The following is a 16,660-nucleotide window of genomic DNA, read 5'->3' on the forward strand; positions in this document are numbered from 1 at the left end:
ATGTTTCACTGCAGCCTTGACCTCCCAGGCTCAAGCAGTCCTCTCACCTCAGCCTCCCAGGTAGCTGGGATACAGGCACACACCACCACGCCCAGCTAATTTTTGTGTATTTTTTGTAGAGACAGGGTTTCACCATATTGCCCAGGCTGGTCTCGAACTCCTAGCATCAAGTGATCTGCCCGCGTCAGCCTCCCAAAGTGCTAGAATTATAGGTGTGAGCCACGGCTTCCAGCCCATGCTAAATCCTAATACCACATTCATTTATCACATTGTCCATTACCTTTCAAATTCTGTGGCAACATAGCCATGTGTTCACCCAATTGTTAAGTATTTGTTGAGCATCTCCTAAGCACCCGGGACTACGTTAGATGCTGAGTCCAAAGTTGAGAGCAGCAGACAGGCTCCCTGTCTACGTGGAATTTGGAGTCTAGCAGGAGAGAGACATTACATTGAAAAGCACAAAGACAAACACATCATTACTAATTCTACGGGGAAACGAAAAAATAGACTTTATGAGAGACACTAGCAGGAAAGAGACATAATTAGGATGGAGGAGGGGTGTGGCAGGAAGTTTTTCTCAAGAAGTATCATTTAGGCCTGGCGCAGTGGCTCGCACCTATAATCCCAGCCCTTTGGGAGGCCGAGGCAGGTGAATTGCCTGAGGTCAGCAGTTCGAAACCAGCCTGGCCAACATGGTGAAACCCCATCTCTACTAAAAATCCAAAAATTAGCCAGGCATAGTGGTGCACTCCTGTAATCCCAGTTACTTGGGAGGCTGAGGCAGGAGAATCTCTTGAACCCGGGAGGCAGAGGTTGCCGTGAGCCAAGATGGCGCCACTGCACTCCAGCCTGGGCAACAGAGCGAGATTTCATCTAAAAATAATAATAATAATAAAAGTATTATTTAAGCTGAGACCTAAATGATGAGTAAGGATTTACAAGGAAAGATTTCAGGAATGGTTTCAAGAAGAGGAACTCCCCTATACCGAGGCCCTGAGGTAGGAAAATGCTTAGTTTGTTGGAAGAATTGAAAGCAAGCTCATGTGGGCAGAGCAGACGATGCAAAGGGGTGTGTGGCCAGAGACCAGGCGAGAGAGGCCTTGCTGCCCATCTTAAGTACTCTGTGTTTATCCGAAGATCAGTGGCAAGCCATTGCTGAGTTACAAGTAGAGAAGAGACATAATCAGACCTTTTCAAAGATGGCATTGGCAGTTTCTGTTGGGTTAGAATGGAGTGGGAGTCCGCGTGGGAAATCAGTGCAGAGGCCCCAGGGACAGATGGTGGTGACAGCACTGGGGTGGTGGCTGAGGAGGTGACAGGAAAGGGAAGCATCCAGACTTGGTGCTGGATGGGATGAGGGGGGTGAGGGAGAGGGACATGCCTCCAAAGTGTGGCTTGATAAAGAGCTCGTGGGTTTGTCACTCGTGAAGGTGCAGAACAGGAGGGGAACAGCTTTGGTGACTGGGGAGGTGGCATCATCAGGAGCTTAGATGTAGACTTATTAGGGGCAAGCCGTCTAGGAGACATTCAAGTGGAGATGTCAGGGAGCCACTTGAATTTAATAGTGTCGTTGAAAAGAGAGCCTTACGTTGGAGCTAATTGCTTTGGGAGATGGTAATAAAATTCATCAAAACTGATGGGACCATCTTGGGAAAAAGAGTATGATGAAAAGAAAGGAAGATCCAGAACCAAGCCCAGAGAAACCTCTACTCTTAAAAATAGATAAAGGGTGCTGGCACCATGGCTCATACCTGTAATCCCAGCACTTTGGGAGGCCAAGGTGGGAGGATCGCTTGAGCAACATGGTGAAACTTCATCTCTACTAAAAATACAAAACTTAGCCAGGCATGATGGCACACACATGTAGCCCCAGCTACTCGAGAGGCTGATGTGGGAGGATCGCCTGAACTAGGGGAGGTCGAGGCTGCAGTGAGCTGTGATCGTGCCACTGCACTTCAGCCTGGGCACAAAGTGAGACCCTATCTTAATAATAAAAAAAAAAAAGGCAAAGGAGAAGGAGGCAGTTAAAGAGCTGGAGCAGGACCTACCGGAGAGGTAGGAGAAGAACCAGGAGAGTGTGGTGTCTAACAAGTCAAGAGAAGAGAAAGTTCCATAAGGAGGAAGTGGCCAGCAGTGCCCAAGGCAGCTGGGAATACAACCCATGAGTAAAGCTTGCAAAGCGCTCAGCAGCAGTTCAAAGAGGAGAGCACTGCACATGAGAAAGGAAAAGATACCTCTGTAGAAATGTCAACTGTGAGTAGCTGGTTTATTTTCAAGGGCACCTTTTACCCACATTCTGTAGTAGCCAGATAAGTAGGAACTGTTAGTACCATTTTTATTTTCCTAATATTTATTTATTATTTATTTTGAGACAGAGTCTCGCTCTGTTGCCCAGGTTGGAGTGCAATGGTGTGATCTTGGCTCACTGCAACCTCTGCCTCCGGATTCAAGCAATTCCCCTGCCTCGGCCTCCCGGGGAGTTGGAATTACAGGCATGTGCCACCAAGCCTGGCTACTTTTGTATTTTTAGTAAGGATGGGGTTTCTCCATGTTGGTCAGGCTGGTCTCGAACTCCCGACTTCAGGTTATCCACCCGCTGTGGCCTCCCAAAATGCTGGGATTACAGGCATGAGCCACTGTGCCTGGCCGCCCAGCTGATTTTTTTTTTTTTTTTTTTTTTTTTTTGTATTTTTAGTAGAGACGGGGTTTCACTATGCTGGTCACCAACTCCTGACCTCAGGCAATCCACCCGCTTCGGCCTCCCAAAGTGCTGAGATTACAGGCATAAGCCACCACACCCAGCCATTTTCCTAATATTTAATTAGGAAAATTTTCAGACATAAAAGTTGAATGCATTACACAATAAGCACCCAGGTGTCTATCACCTGGATTCCACAAGCAACATTTTATTATACCTGCTTCATCACGTTTCTATCCATCTAACCATCCCTCTAACCGTCCATCAGTCCATCGTAATTTTTGGATGCGTTTCAAAGTAAGTTTTAGACATAAGAAGATTTCACAATGAACATTTCAGCATCCATGTAATTAACTAGAGCTCAATATCTGTTTATGGTTCTTTTTCTTTTTCTTTTAGGAGATGTAGTCTCACTGTGTTGCCCAGGTTGGACTTGAACTACTCCCCAAGCAATCCTCCTGTCTCAGGCTCAGTAGCCAGAACTACAGGCACTGCCACTGCCCCCAGCTGATGGTTCTTTTTCCTTTAGGGTAAAATTTAAAAAAAGCAAGCTGCGCAAATCTTAACTGTGCCATTTGATGCTCTTTCTTTCTCTCTTTCTTTCTTTCTTTCTTTCTTTCTTTCTTTCTTTCTTTCTTTCTTTTTCTTTCTTTTCTTTCTTTTCTTTCTTTTTGAGACTGAGTCTCTCTCTGTTGCCAGACTGGAGTGCAGTGGCGCGATCTCAGCTCACTGCAACCTCTGCCTCCCGGGTTCAAGCAATTCTTCTGCCTCAGCCTCCTGAGTAGCCGGGACTGCAGGCACGTGCCACCACGCCCGGCTAATTTTTGTATTTTTAGTAGAGACGGGGTTTCACCATATTGGCCAGGATGGTCTCCATCTCTTAACTTTGTGATCTGCCTGCCTTGGCCTCCCCAAGTGCTGGAATTACAGATGTGATCCACCATGCCCAGCCCTTTCTTTCTTTCTACAGACAGGGTCTCACACTGTCACCCAGGCACAGTGGTGCCTCATGGTTCACTGCAGCCTTGACCTCCTAGGCTCAAGTGATCCTCCCATCTCAGCATCCCACGTAGCTGGGACTACCGGCACACGCCACCACGCCCAGCTAATTTTTTTATTTTTTGTAGAAACAGATTATCCCTATGTTGCCCAAGCTGGTCTGAAACTCCTGGGCTGAAGTGATCCTCCCACCTCTGCCTACTAAAGCTGGGATTTCAGGTGTGAGCCACTGCACCCTGCCTGATACTTTTCGACAAATGCATATCTTGCATGCATCCTATTAAGTTATAGATTATTACATCGCCCCAGAGTTTGTCACTGCTGCTTTATCTTTCAGAAAGTGCAGAGAATGGAAGGAAAGAGCTCTGGTCCTGGGCTCATGGTAAGAACACAGCCAGTGTTCATTCCCTGCTCCCTTCTACAAGGGGATTCTACCACCACGCACACAGATTCACCCACATTTTCACCAAGATAGAAATAGACATTGAACTCGTCCTAAAAGTGCTTTTGTAAACCTTTCACAATAAACCCTTTGTAGAGGACAATGGTATCCAGTGAACCAAGCCCAGCCTGGGAAATCATAATTCCTCTCTCCAAATCCTGCTCTGGGCGTGCTGAGCAAGCTTCTGTTGCAGTTCTCTTACTTGTAAAACAGGAACAATAACCATCTACATCAGAGAAGTGTAACAATGACACTGGCATTTTCATATATTAACGAAAATAGCCCCAGAGAAAAAGGTGAAAAGATTTCAATACCAGGTTAGGAACATTTTTACCAACCCGCCACATTGTCACAGTTTACCCCCTTTGGTGCCCTAACCTGGCCACACTACTGAGGAGAGGCCTGTTGGGCACCAGTTTGAATCAGGGACGCTCTGTGTGGAGTGCTGGGTCTGCTCAGATTTGGCACTGGAATCAGGACTGTGGTTGCTTGTGATGTCTTCCCAGGTCCAATATCAATCGCTAACAACCCCTGAAAGAGGATGTAGACTTTGTTTATTTGTTCATTTTCTTGCTTTTCTTTGTTTTGTTTTCCTTTGTTTTGTAACTCAGGGCTTTAAGGAGATAGTATTAGAAACTTATCGGTTGGAATGAGGAGAGGGTTTCCAAATTACTTGCCCTAAATCTGGATTTAAGGAAATCGGACACGTAAATTGAGATAAGAGTATCTTTCTTTTTTTTTTTTTTTTTTTTTTTTGAGATGAAGTCTGGCTCTGTCCCCCAGCCTGGAGTGTGATGGTGTGATCTCGGCTCACTGCAACCTCCGCCTCCTGGGTTCACAGTATTCTACAGCCTCAGCCTCCCGAGTAGCTGGCATAACAGGCGCCTGACACCACGCCCAGCTAATTTTTGTATTTTTAGTAGAGACGAGTTTTCACCATGTTGGCTAGGCTGGTCTCGAACTCCTGACCTCAGGTGATCCACCTGCCTTGGCCTCCCAAAGTGCTGGGATTACAGGCATGAGCCACTGTGCCTAGCCAGTAAGAGTACCTTTTAAGCTTTAATTAAAATGTGCTTAAGCCTTCTTCCCAAGCTCTGTAAGAAGTCTAATGATTTCCCTGGGTTTATGTTAATTCCTGAGGTTTTGCAGACACATATTCACTTCCAGTTCCACAATCCTGCCCTTGCTGAATGCACGCCTGTGTTGGTGTCTACTTCTGCTGTTGTCATCTTTTTCTGCCCTGGGACAATCTTGTCCTGGAATGCAACCTCTTTTCTTTGATTTCTTCCAAACCACTTTCCCAAGGCAAAGCCTTGTATAATCCCATCTCTATATCTTTAATTTCTCTCCCCTCGCCTCTCTTTTTTTTTTAATTAAATTTTTTAGTTTTTTAATTTTTTTGAGACCAGTTTCCGAATTTTGCTCTTTCACCCAGGCTGAAGTGCAATAGTGCGAGCTAGTCTCATGCAACCTCCGCTTCCTGGGTTCAAGCGATTCTCCTGCCTCAGTCTCCCGAGCAGCTGGGATTACAGGCATGTGCCACCACACCCAGCTCATTTAAAAAATATTTTTAGTAGAGACAGGGTTTCACCATGTTGGCCAGGCTGGTTTCAAACTCCTGACCTCAAGTGATCTGCCTGCCTTGGTCTCCCAAAGTGCTGGAATAACAAGCATGAGCCACCGCACCCGTCTCCCTTTCTTCTCTTGACTGTTCTACTCCCACTCACAAATTATTGTTGATGTTTAGACGTGGAATGGTTTAGCTATAACTTTACTACCTTATATTCTTTCATCCAATGGCCCCAGGGTCTTACTTTCCACCCACAAGTGGCTAATCAAGGCATTTTTCCAGACAAAGATAGTTCTCTAAGAGGAACTTTGGTATAAATTCTTTAAAAAATATATATATACATGTATGCACATATACACATATATACACACAAACACATACATATATACACATATATAATATATATGCATATACATACATCATATATCATGCATCATAGATATGTATATAATATATAAAGTATAAAGATAATTACACAAATACATATTTATTTATTTATTTTATTCATTTATTTTTGAGACAGGGTCTCAACTCTCACCCAGGCTGGAGTGCAGTGATGCAATCTTGGCTCACTGCAACCACCACCTCCTGGGTTCAAGCAATCCTCCCACCTCAGCCTTCCGGGTAGCTGGGACCACAGGCACGTGTCACTACGACTGGCTAATTTGTATTTTTGGTAGAGACATGTTGCCCACGCTGGCACATAAATACATATGTATTTAAATCTATGATACATATTACATGTATATACACACATATAGATATACTCCACTGCACAGATTCAGTCATCTACACATCTAAACCACCTTCACTGTGGAATTAGCGAACTCTTTAGCTCCTGCCTTAGTCTGTTTCTTATTCTCATCTTTATTTCTCATGAAACTGATTATAATATATAAATATATTTGTTATATTGATCTCATCTTTATTTCTTATTCTTACTCATCATTTTATTTCTGCATTGCCACACACCTTCCTTTCTGATTAAAATTAATCCCATCCAGTTTGCACTGTTGAGTTTACAAAATGGGAGACTGGAAATATCTGTTCAGCCACTCATTGATTCAATCATACATTCATTCAACATACAGTAATTGAGCACCTACAATAGAATACCATATTGGGTCCTATAGAAGAGATGGATAAAAGGGAGGGGGTCCATGCCTTCGGAAACTTAAAATCCAGCTGGATGTGCAGCACTCAACACACACGAGACAAAGGCATCCTCAAATGCACAATTCTCATCAGAGGAACAGCAAATTAGAGCAGAAAGCTAAAGCTTTGCCGTGCACACCAGTGCTGCTATATCAGCAGAATGAGCAGGAGGGGGAAAAAAGCCACTGTGGTTAAAAGAAACTGCTGGCCTATGGATTTTTTTAAATTACAATTTGCATGCTCTTCTAACAGTGTTAGTTCTGCTTAGGTGGCAGAGTGGCTTTCCTGAAAGTATGAGCTCAGCCTCGTCTTATGCCTGTTTAGAGAAAGAGGTCAGGTAAAGTGATTGTAGTAACAGCACCAAGCTGGCTGAAAACCACAGTATCGCTCAGATGGCACCAAAAAGACTCACACGATGGAAAATGTTTGCCTGCTAAAAACCTCTCGAAGTCGTTTCAGAAATACTTATGAGCAGTATTTGCTCTTCTCCTTGGGAGTGTTCTCGAGGAAAACAGCTTTCCAAACTTAACAGGTTAAGGTAGTAGAACACTCTAGTAGCCTGAGTTAATTTTGCATTGAGAAGCAAGTGGGCCTTGGGTATTCAGGTAGCAAGTGGTTAAGGAGAATTTGGAGCTGGTCAGTGCCTGGCTAAATTGCATGTGCCTTGAAAAGAAGTCCTTCCAATCCACCTGTGTGTACACAAATTCATGAGTGACTGGTGCTATGAATTCAGTCCCACTAACGCACCAGCTGTGCTTTTCAGTAGCTGTTTCCTTTTCTTGACAATTGGTTTTAGGTTGTGTCAAAAGGGGAAGACACAGAACTGACACAAGGCAAAATTATAAGACATGTATCTTATTATTTAGCTTCTCTATATTGCTATATTTGAGGTGAAGGACTTAATCCTTATATAGCTCTTCCAAATCTCTTCATACAGTACCACAATTTATAACTGAACTCTATACTGAATAATCATTTAAAGCATTTTAAACTACCTTGGAAGACAAATGAGTGATGACTGAATGTATTTGCAAAAACCCATACTCTATATATTGTAGGATGTCTACATAAAAACTAAATAACCCCATCAGTGTTCATTTGACATCTAAGTAGACCCAGGGGCAGAAAATAAAAGGACTCTCATCTTAAAGGCGGATAAATATAGTCTATGTGTGGGATTGATACTTTAATTCACAAATCAAATATATTTTAATGTACACATGGAAGAATCTAACTATGAAGTTCATGAAGAATGGCAACTATTAACATCCTGAAAGATGGTATTCATGTGCAGGAGAAAGATAATCGTCTGTTTCTCAGTGATGACAACATACAGTAAATGACTTCCTTCCATAGAACCTCCAAATTAGAGTCATTCAGGTATTTCCCGTTTCACATTCTAGCAAAGTAAGTTATATCATGCTCTTCTAAGAATTGGTTGTTTTTCGTTGCATACTTCTATGACAAAGTTAAAAATAATTTATTTGTAAGATGATGTACTAGTGGTCTTAATTTGAAAACATTTAGTGAGATGTACCTGGCATACTAGATGTGATACTAAAAGACTTGTGGGGCCGGGCGCGGTGGCTCATGCCTGTAATCCCGGCACTTCGGGAGGCCAAGGCTGGTGGATCACCTGAGGTAGGGAGTTCGAGACCAGCCTGACCAACATGCAGAAACCCCGTCTCTAGTAAAAATACAAAAATTAGCCAGGCATGGTGGTGCATGCCTGTAATCCCAGCTACTCAGGAAGCTGAAGCAGGAGAATTGCTTGAACCTGGGAGGCAGAGGTTGCTGTGAGCCAAGATCATGCCATTGCATTCCAGCCTGGGCAACAGGAGCGAGACTCTGTCTCAAAAAAAAACCAAAAAACAAAAAAACTTGTGGCCAGGAGAGGTGGCTCACGCCTGTAATCCCAGGTGTCTCTGGCTCTGGCTCTGGCTTTGTCGCCCAGACTGGAGTACAGTGGCGCGATCTCGGCTCACCACAACCTCCGCTTCCCAGGTTCAAGTGATTCTCCTGCCTCATCCTTCAGAGTAGCTGGGACTACAGGCACGTGCCACCACGCCCGGCTAATTTTTTTGTATTTTTAGTTAGAGACAGGGTTTCACCGTGTTAGCCAGTATGGTCTCGATCTCCTGACCTCGTGATCAGCCCGCCTTGGCTTCCCAAAGTGCTGGGATTACAGGCATAAGCCACCATGCCTGGCCTCTGGTGATTTTTAATATATTTCTCTCTCTCTCTCTCTCTCTCTCTCTATATATATATATATATGTGTGTGTGTGTGTGTGTGTGTTTGTGTGTGTGTGTGTGTATATATATATATATCTATATTTTTTTTTTTTTTTTTCTGAGACAGAGTCTTGCTCTGTTGCCCAGGCTGAAGTGCAGTGGTGTGATCTCAGCTCACTGCAACCTCCACTTCCTGGGTTTAAGTGATTATCCTACCTCAGCCTCCTGAGTAGCTGGAACTACAGGCATGCACAACCACGCCCTGTTAATTTTTGCATTTTTAGTAGAGACGGGGTTTTGCAGTGTTGGCCAGGTTGGTCTCAAACTCCTGAGCTCAAGCAATCCATCTGCCTCGGCCTCCCAAAGTGCTGGGGTTACAGGTTTGTGCCACCACGCCCAGCCAATTATTATTTGAATTTTAACAATGATCGTTATTTATTTCATCAGAAGGACCCATTAAAGATATTTCCATTGTAAAAATAACTGCATTAAAAAAATTGGCTTCCTGTACTTAAATGAATAATATTAGATCCATGACGGACACCATTCACTGTTTAGTTACAGATAGAACTGTAGAAAATATATGAAACGAACACTGTATATTATTATAAGATTATCTTCATGACTTCGAATGAAGCAAAATGTCTTCTTTTAAGACAGGGTGTCACTCTGTCACCGAGGCTAGATTGCAGAGGCACAGTCACAGCTTACTGCAGCCTCTACCTCACGGGTCCATGCAATCCTTCCCCCTTAGTTTCTGGAGTAGCTGGGACTAGAGGTGTGGTGAGCTACCAGGCCTGGGTATTGTATTATTATTATTATTTTCTGTAGAAACAGGGTCTCCCTGTGTTGCCCAGGGTGGTCTCGAATTCCTGGACTCAAGCGATCTCCCCACCTCTGCCTCCCAAAGTGCTGGGATTACAGGTGTGAGCTACCACACCCAGCCAACTTCAACTTTTATTTTGGATTTAGATGTGCAAGTTCATTACATGGGTGTGTTGCATGATGGTATGAATCATTGCATTACCTGGGTAGTGAGCATAGTACCAAATAGGTAGTTTTTCAGCCCTTGACCTTCTTCCCTCTCTCCCCTCTCAAGTAGTCCCCAGTGTCTGTTGTTCCTTCCCATCTTTATGTTCATGTGTACCCAATGTTTAGCTCCTATTTGTGAGAACATGTGATATCTGGTTTTCTGTTCCTGCATGAATTCACTTAGGATAATGACCAGCTGTATCCATGTTGCTTCAAATAACAAGATTTCATTCTTTTTTATGGCTGCATGATATTCCATGGAATATACGTACCATATTTTCTTTAACCAATACACTGTTGATAGGTACCTCGGTTGATTCCATGTCTTTGTTATTGTGACTAGTTTAAGCAAATTTTATTAACACAGAAAAGACATGAATCATGAAGGAAAAGTTCTTTTCTGAGACGGGGTCTCACAGTGTGTCAGCTCACTGCAACCTCTGCCACCTGGGCTCAAGTGATCCTCTTGCCTCAGCCTCCCAAGCAGATGGAACTGCAGACATGCACCACTATGCCTGGCTTCTTTTTTTTTTTTTTTTTTTTTTTTGTATACTTGGTAGAGACAGGGTTTTACCATGGTGTTCAGAGTGGTCTCAAACTCCTGAGCTGAAGTGATTTGCCCGCCTTGGCCTCCCAAAGTGCTGGGATTACAGGCCTGATTCACCGCACCTGGCCTATAAAGGGAAAGATTTATAAATTTGCTTGTATTTTATAGATGACACTAAAATTAAAAGCTTAATTTAAAATTGAAGTTACAAAACAAGCCACAGAACCAAGGAAAGGTATAACACGTATAACAAAGTATTAGTTACAAGGAAAAAATTAATAAGCAAAAAAAAAAAAAAAATTTGTTTAATGAGCAAAAATATGAACAAGAAGCAGAAAAGGAAAACAAAATCACCAAAATCACAAACGTGTGCTCAGCCTCACTATAATTAGAGAAAAAACTTAAAATGAGATACCATGGTATATACCTCTGATTATCTACCATATTTATCCAGACATATGAGATGTTGAAAAGGATGTAGAAAATAGGAACTTACGGCCGGGCGCGGTGGCTCAAGCCTGTAATCCCAGCACTTTGGGAGGCCGAGGCGGGCGGATCACGAGGTCAGGAGATCGAGACCATCCTGGCTAACACGGTGAAACCCCGTCTCTACTAAAAATACAAAAAAAAAAAAAAAAACTAGCCAGGCTCGGTGGCGGGCGCCTGTAGTCCCCAGCTACTCAGGAGGCTGAGGCAGGAGAATGGCGTAAACCCGGGAGGCGGAGCTTGCAGTGAGCTGAGATCCGGCCACTGCACTCCAGCCTGGGTGACAGAGCAAGACTCCGTCTCAAAAAAAAAAAAAAAATAGGAACTTACATATTCTAGTAGTGGGACTGAAAGCTAGTACAGCCATTTTGATATTGAATTACTGATATCTAACAAAAATGTATGTTATGACCCAGAAAATCTTTTTCTAGAGAAACTTGCAAATATTTGCATAGAAGACATCTACAGAAAGTTGGAAACAATCTAGAAGTCTATCAGTAGGGAAATGAAAAATAAATTGAATATTCCCAAGAACATTAAAACAGCAGTTGATGCTGGATGTGGTGGTGTGCACCTGTAGCCCCATCTATTCGGGCGGCTAAGGTGGGAGGATCCCTTTAACCCAGGAGTTCGAGGCAGTAGTGAGCTATGATTGTGCCACTGTACTCCAGCCTGGGCAATAGAGCAAGAAAAAGCAAACAAAAAAATCCCCAGCAGTTTAAAACATGAACCAGGGCTCTAGGTATTGATGTTATTAACATAGATTACCAAAAAATCATTGAGAAGAAAAAAGAAGCAGGTTGCAAAAATATTTCCATAGTGTGATAAAATTGTTTTAATTGTAAAAACACCAAATATATTGATAATGGATACATAGAAAATAATAAAGAGAATCATGTACTAAAGGAAACTATTAGTTATTGTCTCTGGGGAGAGAAGTGGAGGAAAGTAATTTAAAAAGGTAGCAAAATGGACCTGATCTGAATATTATGTCACTTTTATTTCAAAAAATAAAAGCAGCCAGGGATGGTTACTAACGCCTATAATCCCAGCACTTTGGGAGGCTGAAGCAGGTGGATCACCTCAGGTCAGGAGTTCGAGACCAGCCTGGCCAACATGATGAAACCCCATCTCTACTAAAAATACAAAAACTAGCCGGGAGTGACGGTGCTTGCCTGCAATTCCAGCTACTAGGGAGGTCAAGGCAGGAGGATCACTCGAACCTGTGAGGTAGAGGTTGCAGTGAGCTGAGGTTGCGCCACCACATTCCAGCCTGGGCAACAGAGTGAGACTCTGTCTCAAAAATAAATAAATAAATAAGTGAAAACATATTGCAAAAAATAGCAGTGGTGTGTTTAGACTCTTGCTGCTCTTTGCCATAGATCCTGACAAGCCTCCTGTCTGCCCTCTGACCACCGAGCTGCAGAGCTCCGGGGCTGCAGGAGGAGGACCCGCAGGGCCTGCGGGTGCAACTGTACCCTAGTCAGCATGGGGATGGAGCAGGGCTCTAACTTCAATTTCCGTTTACAGTCATGACATGCAAAAAACATTACTTGATGCCCAGCATGAACCTCACTCACGGACACCCTGAAAATAGTCGCTGATCGCACCAGAGCAATAAAACAGCTTTCGGCCTGAGGAAGATCACATTGAGATAAGTTGAAAGCATTTTGAAGAAAAACTCAGATTGGACACAGGATTAGTCAGGTTGGTCTGAAATCTTCCCCTTGTCTTAGTCTGTTTGTGCTGCTGTAACAAAATATCATAGACTGGGTAATTCATAAAGAACAGAAACTTACTCTCGTAGTCCTGGAGGCTGGGAAGTTTGAGATCAAGGTGCCAGCATATTCAGTGTCTGCTGAAGGTCCAGTCTCCACTTCCAAGATGGCACCTTGTGGCTGCATCCTCCAGAGCAGACAAACACCGTGTCCTCACATAACGGAATGGACAGGAGGCAAAAGGGCCTAAGCTAGTTCCTTCCAGCCCTTTTATAAGGCATGAATCTATTCTTGATGGGGAAGCCCTCATGACTTAATCACATCTCACATCCAAAAACCCCTGAGTCTTAATACAACCACAATCAGAATCATGTTTCAAGATGAATTTTGGAGGGTACACATTCAAGCCATAGCACTTCCCAAAAGATAACTTCTTTAAACAAACATACAAAGCACACAACATCTCTTAGCATGAACAACACATGTGTTATGATGAAAGGGAGTTCTGTTCTTTTCTTCTTCCTTTCTCTCTCTCTTTCTTTCTTTCTTTCTTTCTTTCTTTCTTTCTTTCGTTCTTTCGTTCTTTCGTTCTTTCGTTCTTTCTTTCAGACAGGGCCTCCCTCTGTCATCTAGGCTAGAGTACAGTGGCATGATCATGGCTCACTGCAACCTCCACCTCCCAGGCTTAAGCAATCCTCCCACCCCAGCCTCCCAAGTAGCTGTGACCACAGGCATGCACCACTGTGGCTGGCTACTTTTTTTTTTTTTTTTGTAGAGACAGGATCTCACCATGTTGCCCAGGCTGGTCTTGAACTCGTGGGCTCAAGTGATCCTCCCACCTCAGCCTCCCAAAGTGCTGGGATTACAGGCACTGCGCCTGGCCAAAAGGGAGTATTTTCTAAAAAGAATTATTGAAGGTTTTTCTTCCATCTCTGCTTCTGTTTCACCTGCTGGCCCTTGGATTGGGGATCTACGTCAGAAAGCATCTGACAACATCAATCAGTACCTTCAGATGAAGAATTGAAATCTGACTTGGTTCACACAGTGGAGGCTATCTACTGAAAACTGCACCTAACTCTGCTTTTTATAAATGTTTAAGCAGAAACTAGGAAACCAAGGTACAACTCCACAGTCGAATTTATGAATTTATGCACTAAAATGCATTTGCCGATTTGTGTGCTCTTAGAATCAGCTTGCTTTTACGCAAGCCTGTGTCTGTCAAGAGTCTGGAAAGAGAAAAAAATAAATCTTTGCTAAATTCTTCAGAGATTGCGATATTTGCATATAGTTTAAAACCAAACCTTATCAGAGGTTTTTTGATTAAACTAGGAAAAAAAAAAAAAGTTGTTTACTTAAGAATAAACACTTGCACTTCCCCAGTGTTACTAGGCCCCTTGCAGGCTTGGTTTGGGTGGCTAGAGCTGGAGCCAGTTGCAGCAGTAAAAGTGACCCATATTTTTTGGCTTTTGCCATTCAAGAGCTGGGAGGGTTTAGGAGGTTGAGAAGCCACAACAAGACTATAGCCACTTCCTTGGGACTTCACTGGACCTTGCCTCACAGAAATGGGGCTTGTGGAAATGACTTAAGCCTTCCTCCAGCTCGATTTCGAAGGAAATCGAGTTCTGTGTTGATTTATAGTTGTTAGCCACGATTTTATTTGTCAGTATTGTAAAAGTTGTTGGGAAGTCTACATCATTAAAAAATATTATCTGTCAGCCCAAAGATATGGAAAATAGTTTGGTTTTGTTTTTTTGGTTATTTTTGTTTGTTTTTTGAGAAACATACAGCTTGAGAATTTTCTCCCCTAGATTTCTCGGTCAGTTTAAGGACATTTAACGTCAGTGTTGTTATTTAAATAGCCACATTTCCCAGAAAGCTCCTGTGTTTTTTGTAACCTCCTCTCTTTTCTAACAGGCCTAATACAAAGTTAGCCTCATATGTGTGAGTCCTGGAAATAGAACATTCAGCAGATTCTAGGTAGTAATTACTACCTGGGGCACCAATAGATACGTACTCCTGGTGCTATCTGGCAGACCCCTGGAGCCAGGGCTGAAAACACTGACGTACTACTGGCCAGCATCCGTCTTAACTTGCTAGCACCTGAACCTTACCAGTAGTTCAGCATCGTGAATGTTACTCTGGCCCAGGAGGGCATTATTGCCCCAGGTGCATGGGTCTTGGCATGTTTAGTGCCTCAGCACTGAAATCTGGCTTTGGACCCTTCCTACTCCACGGCTTCTCCAACCTTTCTCTTCTCATTGTTGGGCTATTTTCTTCGTCCTTACCCTTGATCTCTTCCAGTCTCTAGGACCCATCAAACCTTAGGCAGGAATTATTTGAACCTCTCTTCTCATCAACATGGATGTAATGCCAGTTCCCCAGGAGCGAAAACACGATCTGACACCTTGAAGACCTCCCCATCCCACCCCCTGCACCCCACCTCTCTGGAACACATGCATGCACACGCACTCACATACACTCCTTGGCTCTTGCGATGGGCCAGCCTGCTTAACATCCCTGGTGATGATGTCTGAGTCACGCAGCTTCCTCTGTCTTCTGCCTGAAAAGCATCATCTTCAGCAAAAGTGGTTGCCTGGTACGAGGAAGTAACGTAAGAAAGGATATGATAGGGTTCTTTGATCAATCATGTTTCTGAGAACATCATTATCTTCTATCTGTATTCAAAGCAAGTTCCGATTCCAGTGGAAAGCGTGGCCTCTCAGAGCCGTCCTTGTTTACTCAGATATAGAAGTGATCCACTGTCCTCGTGTTCTCTCTTCATATTTACATCATTAAAATTCTACCACAACCCTGTGAGGGAGGAACCACTGTCCCCATTCTCCTGATAAGGACACTGAGCTCGGAAAGACTAATCAAAATGTCCCAAGTCACACTTCTGGAAAGTTAGGAAGCTGATTCAAACCAAGGATTCTCAGATTCCAAAGCCCATGCTGCTCTCTCATCAGTCTTTATGCCTGGTCTTGGATTCAGCTTTCTTGCGTTTCTTTTGCCTGAGGCCATGTGTTGTTTCATGTTCAGCACCAAAGTCTCCCTAAGCACTGGGGTGCCGCTCTGTCCCAGCAGCTCATCCTTAGAGGATGAAAAGCCCCCTCCGACCCTGACTGAAGCCAGAATCTGGCTCCCTGCTGATGACGTTTCTCATTACTCCCTGGCTGCCTGGACATCCAAATCCAACCAGGATTTGCCAACCCAGTGCTCTCCTGTCTGATACATTACCAGACTCCTGCAGGCCAGATCCCTGCCATAGTGCCATAGCTGCTCCCATAAGCTACCAGCTCCTGTTACACACCCTTTGGCTTCAGCTGTCACCCCACCCCAGTGAGCAAGTCAACTTATAAGTCCAGCCCCTCCCAGCCTTCTCCACTGGATCCCACTTCACCAAGCTAAGTCTAGCTGTTTCCTGAGGTGCTTGACTAAATCAATGACTAGCACTTAAGCCTCCCGTCTTTCTTTTTCTGTTTGTTTTTATTTTTGTTTTGTTTTGAGACAGGGTCTTGCTCTGTCACTCAGGCTGGAGTGCAGTGGCTCAAACATGGCCTACTGCGGCCTTGACCTCCCAGGCTCAAGCTATCCTCCCACCTGAGCCCCCCAAGTAGCTAGGCTACAGGTGCATGCCACCACACCCAGCCAATTTTTGTAGAGATGAGGTCATCATGTTGCCCAGGCTGGTCTCAAACTCCTAAACTCAAGCAATCCTCTGGCCTCAGCCTCCCAAAGTGTTGGGATTACAGGCGTGAGCCACTGTGCCCAGCCAAGCCTC

The 16,660-nt window shown here is 43.8% G+C and overlaps 1 protein-coding gene and 1 long non-coding RNA gene across 3 annotated transcripts in view; one reads left to right on the plus strand and one right to left on the minus strand.

The window, feature by feature from the left end:
• Nucleotides 1-15,421, minus strand: part of LOC144336495 (uncharacterized) — a 38,285-nt gene extending 22,864 nt beyond the window's left edge. Inside the window, exons 1-2 of the long non-coding RNA XR_013408353.1 lie at nucleotides 15,353-15,421; nucleotides 12,961-13,513 (exon numbers count right to left, since the gene is read on the minus strand). This is a non-coding gene — a long non-coding RNA (uncharacterized LOC144336495). The remainder of the gene's footprint in view (nucleotides 1-12,960; nucleotides 13,514-15,352) is intronic.
• Nucleotides 1-16,660, plus strand: part of LOC106994409 (uncharacterized) — a 74,404-nt gene that overhangs the window by 52,366 nt on the left and 5,378 nt on the right. Inside the window, exon 8 of one of the 2 annotated variants that reach the window (XM_077975246.1) lies at nucleotides 12,692-12,868. The gene's annotated coding sequence lies outside the window, so the exon portion shown is untranslated. Of the gene's footprint in view, nucleotides 1-3,097; nucleotides 3,265-12,691; nucleotides 12,869-16,660 lie in introns of those variants that run through there. The other variant, XM_077975245.1, reaches the window with a different exon arrangement.

This window comes from Macaca mulatta, chromosome 18 (genome assembly GCF_049350105.2).
Source record: "Macaca mulatta isolate MMU2019108-1 chromosome 18, T2T-MMU8v2.0, whole genome shotgun sequence".
Taxonomy (NCBI): domain Eukaryota; kingdom Metazoa; phylum Chordata; class Mammalia; order Primates; family Cercopithecidae; genus Macaca; species Macaca mulatta.